Source organism: Pinus tabuliformis, chromosome 5_2 (genome assembly GCF_031772625.1).
Source record: "Pinus tabuliformis cultivar Carrire ecotype Pingquan chromosome 5_2, CPIR1, whole genome shotgun sequence".
NCBI lineage: Eukaryota > Viridiplantae > Streptophyta > Pinopsida > Pinales > Pinaceae > Pinus > Pinus tabuliformis.
In genome coordinates this window covers 358,143,594-358,157,782 of record NC_142306.1, presented here as the reverse complement: position 1 = coordinate 358,157,782, position 14,189 = coordinate 358,143,594, and the positions used below count along the sequence as shown (strand labels likewise).

General features: G+C 35.2%; 1 pseudogene; it reads right to left on the bottom strand.

Moving 5' to 3' along the window:
- Positions 1-2,347: 2,347 nt before the first annotated feature.
- Positions 2,348-3,160, bottom strand: LOC149158936 (DNA-directed RNA polymerase II subunit RPB7 pseudogene; annotated as a pseudogene).
- Positions 3,161-14,189: the final 11,029 nt, after the last annotated feature.

Genomic DNA, 14,189 nt, shown 5'->3' with positions numbered 1-14,189 from the left:
CTGTAAAGCTTCGGGTCTGAGCCATGAATGGAATAGGAAGAAATTTTTAATTTTTCCAGTTCAGACCGTCAAGTTCAAGTTGTATTTTCAGACATGCATGTTTGAAATCTTTGGGTTGTTTTTTTCAGACATGCATGTTTGAAATCTTTGGGTTGTTTGCACAACTCATTAAGTTGTATTTTTAGACATGCATGTTTGAAATCTTTGGGTTGTTTGACTCATTTATAAAGAAAGTGGACTCCCTCAAACATCAATGGCTGGAGGTATAAGAATGCATGTTGTTTGCACAACTCATTTATAAAGAAAGTGGACTGCCTCAAACATCAATGGCTGGAGGTATAAGAGGCTGGAGGTATAAGAAAAGAAAGTGGACTGCCTCAAACATCAATGGCGATTTCCATTAAAGTTTTTGATTCTTTTTAAGTGTTTATTCTGCATTATAGATAGTATAGAAGTATGTTGTAAAGTTTAGTTCAATATAAAAGAGATGTTATAATGTGTTGTACATTTAGTATGGAAGAGATGTCATAATGTTGTAATGTGAGAGATACTTTTTTGTTTAGAAAAGATGTTGTAATATCATATCTTGCTTTATTTTGTTAAACATTTTGTGTGGATCAAATTATATAAAAATTAAAATTAAACTTAACAAAATATTATCAATAAAACATTTCGACTAGATCCAATTATGTTAAAATAAAAATAAAATAATACAAAATAAAAGTAATAATTATAATTATAATTATAATTATAATTACCATTATTAATTAAACAGTTTAGATTCTTCTAGATCTGCCAAGCAATGGGCCCTAGGTAGATCTAAGGCTAACATGGATTTGGGTTGGTGCTTAATGATATATTTGATTGGTGTGTCTAATTCAGAATTTTTATTAATTCTCAATAATTATTAAATGGAAGTTAGGGATTTAATCTTTACAAAATATTTTAAAATATTCTTATAATAGTCATAAATCAAAAGTCCAATTATGCTATTTTTGTCTTTTTAATTAAATTGATTAATATTCTTAGTAATAATACTAAATGTCAAGATTTATTTCCAAAATAATTATGTCTTTGTTACCCTTTCAATTAATTGTTTAATTAAAAAATGTCACATAAACAAGTATCATATAAAATAAGTTGCAGGTTTCTTTAATAGATAGTGTTCAAAGTCATTATATTATAACAAAATCTATTAAAAAATTAATAACCTCTAAAATAAAATAAGAAAAATCTCTATAATTAAAAAAGTTTTTTTTTTTTCAGAAAAAAGTTATTAGTGTTCAAAATCTCTGTAATTAAAGAAGTTATTACACATTATTTTATATATATAGAACTTAAAATTTAATTTTTATTATTTTAAAAATTTTAATAACACGAAATATATTCTTATTAAGAATTGATAAATTATTATTTGTATTTGATGTGTTTCAATACTTATTGTGATTTACTCTATAATTAAAAAACTTATTGCACATTATTTTATATATATAACCTAAAATTTAATTTTTATATATATAACCTAAAATTTGATTTTTGTTATTTTAAAAATTTTAATAACACGAAATATATACTTATTATGAATTGATAAATTATTATTTGTATTTGATGTGTTTTAATACTTATTGTGATTTAATTATTTATATAGCTGTAAACTATTCTTTCCCAACCAAAATTTCTTAATAATACCCAAGATTTGTTAAAAATAGACCATTAAAATAACAGGTTTTTTTTGGGAAAGGAATTTGCGTTTTTCGCTGAAAACTGAAAATGGAGGTTTAAAAGAATTTACTGTAACTGCACGACAATCCGGTTAAAGCAGAGTGAGAGTGGGAACAGCCGTTTAGAAGTTGTATTAGTGAAAGAAAATTGAACCCTTTAATTCGGCATCAGCTATTGTTTCAAACTTTAATATAACATAAGCGATATATAATGGTCTTATCATTAAATAACACAACAAACTCAGTTATTAAAATCAGGAATTAAAGGTGTTGTACCATATAGGTTGGAATCATATATTTTATCAATTTTTTACTTTGGAAGATGTGGTCTAATAGTTAAGTGAAAAGATTTAATCGGTCCGAAACATTTGGTCCCACAAATATTGTGGTCGGATCCTAACCAGATCTATATATTCTATATTATTCTGTTAAATTTCTGCTCCGCATAAATTTTGCAGCGTCCATTTCTACAGGGACCACATGTGCAAGAGACCACACTCATTATCGTTATCCCACGTGGACCATAAAAGCAATCTTCGTGCAGACAACGTTGCTACTTCTAAGTAGGAGCCCTCGTTGGCAATTCGCATTCGCATATAACAAAAAAAAGCATACCGTTATAAAATTTAATGCGATTCTTGGGCGCTAGTGACTACGCCAAGATAATCCCCGCGAATGGTGCCAACGCAAGAAATGTGCGTGGCGTCGAAACGGGAGCCCACCACGGCCACCCTCACCTCCGTTCCCGGAGCAATCCGCTCCCCAAACTCGGTGTCCACGAACTGGAACTCCCCGTCGTCGTGGCCTCGCTGGAGCTCGTACCGACCCTCCGGCATGCAGAACGACGAGACAAAGATGTCCAGCGGCCCGCACTCTGCGAAAAAACCGTTGGCGATGACTCGCGTGACCACGGCCTCGAAGACTTCGCGGCGGAAGGGGCGGCAGACGAGGCAGTCGTAGCGCAACCGGAACGTGACGTACGTTGTTCCGCTAAAGATCTCCCCGGCGCCCAGGCTCTTCAGCCCCGTCACAGCGACCACGTAGCCATACTTGCCGCTGCATTTTCCCTCCGCATCGCGGATGAGCTGCGCCGCTACTTTTTCACGGAGTTTCGGCCCCAAGTCTCGCGGGTGGAGCCTTATGTTCCGTTCCATCTCCACCACCATAAACATCCTGTTTTCCCTTTTTCTTCTTTTTTGGGTTGTCGTGGCTCTTTTCTTTCGTTGCTGTTTGTTGCGTGGCGAGGAGCGGCGAGGTGAGGCGACGATTTCGTCGTCGTTCTTCCCGGCCGCTCTGTCATCGTTCCAACTGCCAACGCTAGTACCTATTTATACAGGAAAGGCTTGTCCGTTACATTTCCCAACTGTCACCGAATTGTAATTTTTTTTTATCATTCGTTTAATTAGTGAAGAAAAACAAGGCTGGGACATCAGCGCCATTTTTTTTTCTTTTTTCTCTTCCCGGGTGTATTTGATTTTAAATTTCAATTTTGGCATTTTCATATTTTATATATTTACATATTCTTTTCTAATTCGTGTTTAAATGCACTTGTTATTCCACCACCATGGAGCAAGGTTGATGAAAACCTAACAATGACCATATAATGATATTAATTAATGTTTAAATGAAATTAAAAAATTAATTGGGAAGTTCAAGAATACAGGATAGCTAAATCTTATTTTATTCGCATTTTTTTTTTGGACAAAATAGTTGTTTTCATTAGCTATGTTAATAGTTAGTTATTTGATATATTTGAATATAGGGTTAATATGAGAGAATATGATTGAACTCACATTAGTAAGGAAGAATTAAAAAAAATGAATATAAACAAATATAATATAATTTAATGGTTTATTGACTTTATAACTAATTTATCGCTTAATTGAAGAAAAATTTATTTTTTATAGGGATTGGTATACATTCCTAATATGAGAGAGGTAATTATATAGATAAATGGTTTATAGTATTCAATTAACCTACTTACAATAGCGAGGAGGTTCCCTTGTATTCTCTTTTTAACTCTTCATTTTCCATGATTCAAGACCTAGTATGGCATTTTTCTACCAATAATTTCCCTATCTTGTGAATCCACTAGCAAATTCGCTCTTTCTCATATCAAAAACTATAAATCCTCTCTATACATTGAACCATAACCACCAGCATTTGCTTATGATCCCCCCTCTCCGATTCAAATTCAAAATGTAAAACATTTTGAGGAACCATCACTCCTATCGATTGCTTCCCAAGGAACAAATATACAACCCTATTGTACACATGCAAACTAAGTGGACATAGCGGTTAACATACTTTGAGTTCCTTCAATACTTCAACATTGAGATATCCTTCAAATTCATACATACATTTTGGAATATCGCTACAGTGGTAAGAGGTGTAGAGGACAAGATTGGAAATGGAAAAAGAATGTGAGGAACTTGTCTTAGTTGAAATATTTGGCATTCCCAAGCATATTTAAACATGAAAAATGGTAGAGAATTTGTGACTGTAAATAACCAATATCATTTTGCTTATTATAATGGTCCTTGAATACCATTGATGATTCCAACATGTTATCAATCAATGAGAGAGTAGAGTTCAAACTATAAAAGCTATTATGGTTACTAATTTCCACCATGTAAATTTGTGTCCATCATTCTCCTTTGCCTTAAATTTCATAAACTCTAATAATTTTATCTGTTATTTGTTATTTTCATTTTTTGAGAGAATAACCACCCAAGATTATGGCATTTGAAGTATCAATGAATTTATTGACCTTGAATTGATGTTGGGTTTGAAGCTCAAAAGCTTAGGTGGCAACTACTCAAACCATTGCAAAACACCATTTGCAAGGTTGAAGATTCCATGGAAAAATATTTTGAAGCGATAAAAATTTCTATCTCATAACACATTTGTGCATATTTAAGAGTTGGCCCATTGATGAGAATGGAAGACCATTGGTGTTAGGACTAATAGTTTAACTTTGTTATTTGATGTAAATGCATTGCATCAATACTAACCTACTTTGGTGTTCCTATATATATGTGCACTAGTATTTCTAATGATTAGAAGATTTGGATAATGTAAATGCCGATAGGTAATTGGAAGCATTTCAAAAAGTGCATAGTTTTTAGTCATGGTGAATGTCAAAGATGTCACCATCACTTTTTAGGTGGCACACCCAAGATGGAGCAAGAAAAGGTGAAAAGAGGTTGCAAAGCAAGGTGTTTAAGTGGTATCTTAGATGCCTTACAATGATTTGAACTATCAACTGCAAATCACCTTCCTCTCTCGATTTAAAATATTGTTAAGTATTTAAGGGCATCACTGATATGAAGAATTTTGAGTGTCATATGATAATAGTACCTCTCTATTATTTGACGAGAGGATTTCTTTACTACTATGGTCTTCCTACTTATGGGAACAAGAATTCAATTTTTGCCCTTAGTGTGGCTCAAGATAGTGACTTCTAGACTCTATTTTTCATGTATAGAGAGTCTATTTTTCATGTATAGAGCTATCCATTCTTTGTGAATCCAACAATCGAAGCTCAATTCGCTAGCATGTCTCATGTATAGAAATTTTTTATCTTTCCATTTTCCACCATCATACAGACTTCTCACAGAAGAACTTGTGTAGCAGAAACGTGATGGAATTATGACACATTCAAAATCAATATACAAGGAATCTTTACTTTTTAGTATTGAGTTTCTTGTATTGTGGTAATATACTAAGAGCATATTTTCACTTTTAATGTGTTAAAGAACATCGCGTGACAAACAAGGGAAACATGATATAACTCTTTTACAATGGATTTCCAAAGATAAAGATTAGGTTGGATTATAATATTTATATGTTGGTATTTTCCTAATGACAACTATTTTTATGGTCATCAATTATCCTTACAATTATAGATGCTCCACATGGTAATCATAAAAAGGTTACAACAATTTTCTAGATATTACTATTGAGCTTGATTATATTTTCATTGGTTGATCAAGTGAAGGACTTTTCAAAGGATCCAAGCAAGATGACATTGTTGGTGCCCTAGTTGTTAATGCTACAAAATTTGTGCTTCTTGTAGTTGTTCCAAAGGAAGAGGAAAATTCATGCCTATTATTGGTACTCCACCATTTCCATACAGTTTATTCAACATTTAAAGATCTAGATCAATATTTTAATGGCTCAAATTGATGAGTTATTAAAGTTACTAAATACTCTAATACACTCTACTATCGACAATATGGTCACAATTGACAAAAGAATTCTCATATATGTGTGAACCTATTTACAATGTTTACTTGACATGATCAAGTTTCTTCAACATGAGAAACGGCTCCAACAAGATAAATTACAACAAAAGAGTCAGAATTTTGAACTACTTGTTCAGAATTACTCTTTTTTGAGTTAAAGAAAGAATCATATTAATGGTCAACACATGATTAGATCAATGATGCCAATTTAGGAGCATATTCAAATAAAGATGACATTTGTTAGAAATAATTTTTACTTGCACTTCTCAATACCATTACCGAGCCTTAGGAAGAATTCATCAACAATAAGTGCCAAACTGGTCTCAAATACGAAAAGGAAGTGACCTTTCACATTCTTGACTACTCCAAACCAATCAAGTTTCAAAGATTTTGGTTTATTCAAGAAAACTCAGTTTTACTTGCTCCACATCCACTTCAAATTATCAAATTATTGTCACTGGGTTGGCCACATGAAATATTAGTGTTGTGGTCTTCACCGTTATGAGAATTATGGAAAATTTACTCATCATTAGGACAAATGTTCCTAATACAATACTCTTCCACGACTCTTACAGGAGCAAGATTCACCTTAGATGGATCAGTTCCCGGAAATAGTCTTCAACATTCATGAAGATACATCAATCATACTAGAGAGTTCATTCTTCAGTATTGACATGTCTTGCTATGGATAGATTTTCATTTTATCACATTGTATCTGATGATGGGTGAATTGATAGTTAGCTACTAGTTTCGAAGTCATATCAAGTGAGCTCGAGCCATAACCAAATTTAGAGCCAACTGGAAAATCCTAATGGTAGAGTTAGCCAACTCTAGATTCACAACTATATGTAGAGACATGCTCATGTTCCATGAGAATTATTTGGTTTCTGGTTGTCCTTAAACTACCACTTACTAGAAAACTTACTACTTTTCCTGGACAACAATTTGTGTCATCTTCAAACCACTGTTTCAATAGTTTGTGGTTATCGTTAATCCATAATCATGGAGCACTTCCATTTGTAGAAGGCATTAGCTTCTAGCTATATTATGATTTTTTCTAGGAACAAATTCAAGCAAAGTTCTATAGTTTATGGTCAACCTTAAACCACCACTAGTAGAAGGCTTCAACTTTTGCTATCCATTTGATTTGTGTTCTTCCTTAAACCACCATATTCAAAGAAAAAATCTATGAAATGAATACTATCCACCTTTGTATTTCAACACTCTTCTTGGACTCATATATATCCCTTTAGATTAAAAGAGAATGTTAAAAACATAATACTTAAAGGATTATATGAAATTGTATCACTCACTTGAGAGAAATGCAAAAAGCCTCGAGTGAACATGAACAATCATAAGAAATCCAAAAAAAATTTGGAATATAAAACCTATGATTAAAAATACATATATCTATATATATCATATGAATAATACGTATCTCATACATTACCTAAATCTCTCTTTCAATTTCATGAGTGCAACAAATTTTAAATCTCTCTTTCAATTTCATGAGTGCAACAAATTTTATGATTGAAAAATATATTGTAGATATAAGTTTAAAGTATTTGTAACTTTTTTTTCATGTACAAATCTTATAACAAGATACAACTCTTTTCACGTGGTAAGAAACCTCTTATAATGGAGTTGATGCAACAATTGTTATTTCACATTCCTTTGGGGATCCTTACACCCAAGTCTTTATAATGGTACATTGTTGCAAATCAATTATATATTTCTTATTACATGCATTCTTTATCTTTCTTTGTGCCCAGAAAAAATTGAGTTTCATTTATGGTTTCTTTATTTTTCTTTGTGCCTAGAAAAAATTGAGTTTCATTTATGGTTTTTTAATATATATATATTTTAAAGAAAAAATATCAATATAACTCATTTATGGTTTTTTTAATAGATATATATTTTTAAGAAAAAATATCAATATAACTTTATGCAAAGCAACATATTCATCTCATGACTATGATTAAGTAATTTAGAGAAATTCCTTAGAATATCTCAAAGGGACATGCAAAGGGTTTTTATTATTGTGGAATTATAAATTAGGATTAATTTCCTTTTAGATTAAGATTAATCATTTTATCTATGGATATATGAAATACTTAAAGGAGTTGCTTTTAGTGCGATTTTGTGGACTCTCCGGTGCCTGAATCTGGGGAATAAAATTAAGGTCAAATCTTGATTTGTGTTACTTAAATTGGGTTTTTGACTGTATATATGGATTCATCACCCTAAAAAACATCTAGGGCACTTTGATTGTGTAGGGGTTACCCATCAAAATTGTGATTTCAATAAATTCCTGCTAGATTTTAGAGAAATTAGATGTGAAAAGCCCACCGGAAAAGCTTCCAAAAATTCGCACTAAAGACAACTCGATAGTAACTTAAATGTGAAAACATTATATAAATTAAACATCAACATCCCATTTGAAAGTTTAAAATAAGTGGTTTAATAGATATAATATATTGGTAAGCTATTAATCATAATAATTTTACATTTATTCTTTAAATAACTTGAAATCAAATATAAATATAAATTCATAATTTCTTCGGTATATAATATATTTTTGATTAAAATTTAAAACACTTAAATTATATAAAAACAAATAATTGATATATTTAATAAAAAATAGATACATGTTATATTATATAATATCTTTTTTTTTTTTATCAAGTAAGAGCGGGACCTTCTATTAATCTAAAAGAAAAACATAATGTACATAGAGCAGCACCAGCTCTGTGAAAATTCACTAGGAAGCTGGGCTGGTAGAAACCCGAACCTAACTCCAAAAACTGTGAAAAGCCCAAACAAGACTACAAAGGAGTTGTTAACAAAACATCCGCCCAACCTAGATTGTAGAGAATCCAAAAAACAACCTTGAATAGTCCACCCTCAAGGCATCACTCTGGACAAATAGCGAACTGGAAACCTGTTATCCAAACTGTCGTGCATCAAAAAACCTACCGAGCATCAAAAAACTGTCGTGCATAAAAAAACCTGAGCGCTTTTGATGACGAGGCCCACGGATCCGAAGGCCCACAAAATTGCAACATGTGACCATCTGAGGCCCACAAAACTGCAGCAAATGACCAACTTTAACCTTCAGTTATCTTGTTAACTCGAAGACCGTGCGATCCAACCTTCATTAATCCAATGGTCATGCACTGATTTCGGGCCGACACCTTGCCCACACTTTACCTCTTCTTATGGACCCGAAGAGAAACATAGGCCACCTCTCTAAACTTTTTCGGGTCTGATTGAAGAATTAACAGTCATGCAGTTTTTCCGCCCGAAATCCATAGGATGAAGGTGATCCAAAGAGGACTCGGCAACTAGCCCACTCTTTAACTTCCCTTACGGACCGAAGAATAAATAAGCCCCCGCATAATAGTTTTTTGGGTCCATTTGGAGAATTAAAGTTCATGCAGTTTTCTGCCCGAAATCCATAGGATGAAAGCGATCTTGGTAATTAGCCCACCCTTTATCTTTTCTTACGAACCCAAAGAACGAATAGGCCACAATTCTATATTTTTCGGGTCCGTTTGTAGAATTAACCTACGCGTATTTTTCGGCCCGAAATCCATAGGATGATGGAGTTTAGGGAAATCTTTAGTTAGGTGCCTGCCAACCTGCCCGCTATTTACCACTTGCTACTTCCCTGTGATTGGTCCACTTTCTTCTGTTTCCATTAGTCTTCTCTTTGCTTATTTCTCATGCTTCGAAAGTACTCCCAGTCTTTGGTAGCCTGTCTGTCACAATCTTCATGCAATTTTCCTAGGGGAGTCGACATCCAGTCATATCTTCTATTACTTTTTGAACAGATTACTCCATTCGCCAAACAATCCGCTAACCTGTTAGCTGTTCTGTGCACATGAACAAAATTGAGGGTTCACAGTGATCTCAGGTGGGATTGTATACATTGATAAACCTGCAATAACCGTTAGTGTTTCGACACTCTTTTGGGTGCTGTGCCATTGCATATTTTCTTGACCGAATTTGTTATCAATTCAGAGTCAGCTTCAATGATGGTATTATGTAAATTTGATTCAATCAAGATTTCTAGGCATTTCTCTAGGGCCACGAGTTCCGCCATATTATTAGTGGCCTTCCCCAAATGACTATGAAAGATGAATTTTATGTATCCCTGCTCATCTCTTATGACTCCGCCATAACCAACCACCCCAGGGTTTCCTTTAGAGGCTCCATCTATATTGAATTTCAAAAAACCATGAGGAGGAGGTTGCCAGAAGTCCTTATCTGCTGCTATATGACTTACAATCTTGCTTATGCCCTGGGGGAATGGCACCTGTAGACCCAAATGCAATAGTATTTGTGCATCCTGGTCTTGAGGTGGGTTCTCGAGGGGTTTCTTTAGAAGGGTGCCTATAGTCTCTTTAAGCTGTCTAATGATCTAAGCTATGATGCTCTGGGATGAGGCAATTCTGTTCTTGAAAATCCTATTGTTTCGTTCTTTCTAGACATCCCAGATTAGAAAGCCTGGAACCAGAGTCCAAGCTTTGTTTATTATTTCATTTTGAGAGATGTTTCTCCTCCAATTCTTCAAAGTGCTAGCGATGCTGAAATTGTCCCTATCCGTTTGTCTGAAGATTGAAGTCACCCAATTCCACAATGTGGAGGTGAATGGGCAGAGATTGAGTAGGTGTTCCATTGTTTCTTCTTGTAATTCACATAACTGGCATCTAGATGGATCGGCTACACCTCTTCTATGAAGGTTTTCCCAAGTCATAATTTTTTTATGTTGCACCAACCACATGAACATTTTGATTTTCATCTAGTGCAGGTCCTGCCATAGGTCCTTCCATATCTTATCAGGGTTTGGAAAGTCAAGCCCTAGGGCCATTCTCTTGGATTCTTTGAGGTTGAAGTTGTCTTCGTTGTTTCTTCCCCATCTCAATTGGTCTGATGATGTTGATGTCAAAATATTTCTCTGTTCCAAGATCACTGCAAGAGCTTCTGCTTGGGCCTTCAGAGGGGTCTCTTCACTTCACTATATACCAGGTCCTTCCATATTCTCCATTTTCGCTTGTTCCTAGGCTGATCCAATAAGTCACTTTCCCTGAGTAAACCTTTATTGTCAGTGTCATTCTTGAGATTGTCTAGTTCTTCTCTTAACAGGTTAGGTTCCTGTTGCCAGTTGTCCTCCCAAAACCAAGCTAGGTTTCCATCTCTTATCTCCTAGAAATTGTGTTTCTGAACAATGGCTCTATTCTCCCATGCTTTGTTCCAAATGTGGGAGCCTTTGATGAGCCCAGATATTCGAATGTGATCCCTTTCTTGCCAATTATTTGCATACTTCTGTTTCCAGACCTTGGCCCAAGGGGTTACCGATTCCTTTAGCCATCTCCACCATAGTTTTTCCCCCAACACTCTACTTAGGGTTTCAGGGTCATGAAGTCCCAAACCTCCATGTGTCTTAGGTTTATAGATCTTATCCCATGCTACCAAAGCCCATTTCTTTTTCTCTTCCACTTTGCCCCAAAGAAAGTCTCTTTGGATATTTCTGATGTGTTGCACAACTCCTTTGGGAGCAGGAAGGGCTGAAAACATGAAGATGGGAACATTTTGTAGGACAAATTTTGTTAGCACTAGCCATCCTACTAAATTCAAAGGTCTTCTTATCCATTTCCGGACTTTGTCCTGGAGTTTATTAGTGACTGGCTCCCAAACTTCCTTGCTCAGAGGTTTTTCTATTAGAGGTATTCCCAGATATTTGGAGGGTAGCTGTTCTCTTTGAAAGCCGAGAATTCTAGTGAGGTTTCTCTGAATAGCAATGTCAGTATTAAAAAAGAAGATCTTTGATTTGGTAAGGATTACCTCTGTCCCAGCAGCCATGGCAAAGTCGTTCAGGATTTGCTTGAAAGCTTTAGCTTCTGTGACCGTGGGTGTACCCTGTAGCATAGTGTCATCCACAAATTGTTGATGAGTCAAGGCATCCCCATTCAGGGTGAGTTTGAGACCCTGGATTTTTCCTTCTACTTTGGTTGATTTGATCGCATTGCCTAAACCTTCCATCATTAGAATAAAGAGGAAGGGGGAGAGCGGATCTCCTTATCTGAGGCCTCTCGAAGGCCCAAAGGTTCTGGATGGTGAGCCATTAAGCAGGATTGAAAAACTAGCTATGGTGATAAGGGCCATTACCCATCTTATCTAGTTTTGGTCAAAGCCATACGCTTTTAGTACTTCACTGATGTATTCCCAGCTTAGCTTATCATAAACTTTCGCTAGGTCAAGTTGTATGATCATACCTACTTGCTTATTGCTCTTGAGAGAATGTACCACCTTGTGAGCTTGAATGATGTTATTTAGAATTTGCCTTCCTTCAACATATCCAGTTTGCTCCTTAGACACAAGAGTTGGAAGAAGGGGCTTGAGCATGTTTGCAATTACTTTGGATATAATTTTGTACACCACATTGCATAAATCTATGGGTCTAAATCTATCTGGTGTCATAGCTTTTTCCTGCTTTGGAATCAAAGTTATGAAAGAGGCATTAAGCGCCCTCAAAACAATTTTGTTTTCCTCGAGTCCTCCACCACATCAAGGATATCTTGTTTGACTATTTCCCAACATGCTTTGAAGAAGTCTACATTGAACCCATCCGGGCCTGGAGCTTTCCCATTTTGCATCTCTTTGATGACTTTGCTGACCTCCTCTTCAGTCACTGGCCTGTTAAGATTGTAATTGTCTTCTCTAGTTACAAGCTTAGGAATGTGCTTTGTGAAGTTATTGATAAATTGTGATCTGTCTATGAGAGGCTCCTCTGCTATGCTTTGGAAATGTTGTACCAGATAAGATTCTATTTCTTTGTGGGTGCTGAGTTGTTTTCCTTGAGTATCTATGAGTTTTGAAATCCTGTTATGAGACCTGTGATCCATGGTTGACTTGTGAAATAACTTTGTGTTTCTTTCTCCTTCTTTTATCCATTGCACTCTCAATTTTTGTCTCCAGAAGATCTCCTATTACTTGCATTTGTCTTCCCATTCCTATTGAAGAGAGTCAACTTGTATTTTCCTTTCCTCGGTAAAGCCATTTGTGATGAGGACCTGGTTAATTCCCTGTAGTTTCTGTTCAACTTCTTTTTTGGCTTTGAAGATATTGCCAAACTCATTTTTGTTCCAATATTTTAGCCTAAGTTTGATGTGTTTCAGTCTCTGATGCAAAAGGAACATATTAGTTCCCCGAATAGGCATGTCTTTTGCCCACCATTTTCCAATATTGTTGATGAAGTCATGATGGGTGAGCCAAATATTTTCAAACCTAAAAGGTCTGTTTCTCGAAGTGCTTATAAAAGAAGTTTCAAGTTGGATAGGCCAGTGATCTGAGCCTCCAAAAGGGAGGATTAAAGCAGACAAGTCAAGGCTTGTGAGAATGAGGTCCTCAGAGATTATGAATCTATCTAGTTTAGAGGCAACTTGAGAAGCCCCTCCCCGCTTATTATTCCAGGTGAGAGTACCATTTTTTGTCTCCCCATCCACTAGCCTCATGTCATTTAGGAAGTTCTGAAAGGCTATGGAGTCTCTGCCTAGTGTTTTGGTCCCACCTTTTTTTCTGTAAGAGATCTGTTCATATTAAATTCCCCTCCTAGAATCTAGGGCATAACAGGATATCTTTCTCTTAGCTCCTCCAGTGAAATAAGAAGCCTAAGTTTGTCTTCAAGTTTTTGAGGACCATGGACATTTGTGATCAAATAGACTTCCTTATCACCCAAAGGTTGGATCACCATTGATAGGTAGTTCCTAGATGCTTCAGCATCTAGGATTCCAAGTTTTTGGGGGTTCCAAAGTGTGAGAATCCCTCCTGCTGTGTTGTCTGCTTTAACTTCTAGATATTCATACTTGATGAGCCATTTGTTATGTATCTCTCTTATTTTATCTATTGAATATTTTGTTTCCTGGATAAACACCATATCTGGGTTTTCTTCTTTTATTCTATTGCTAAGATTTCTTTGTTTCCTTTTACTTCCTAAACCCCTAATATTCTAGGTTGTAAGCTTCATTAAGAAAGGTTTGTAAATGAGTAACTAGTAAGATCTTTCATCTTACCTGAGTTGATCATGAGTTTCCCACACTCTATCAGCAACTCATTTTGTCTTTTTCTTCCTCTTTTCCTGCCTGGGTTCTTGGGAGCGTGTCCCGATGTTGCCTCCATTGTTTTTCCCCTCTATTTTCCTGGCTATCATGGTTTCTTT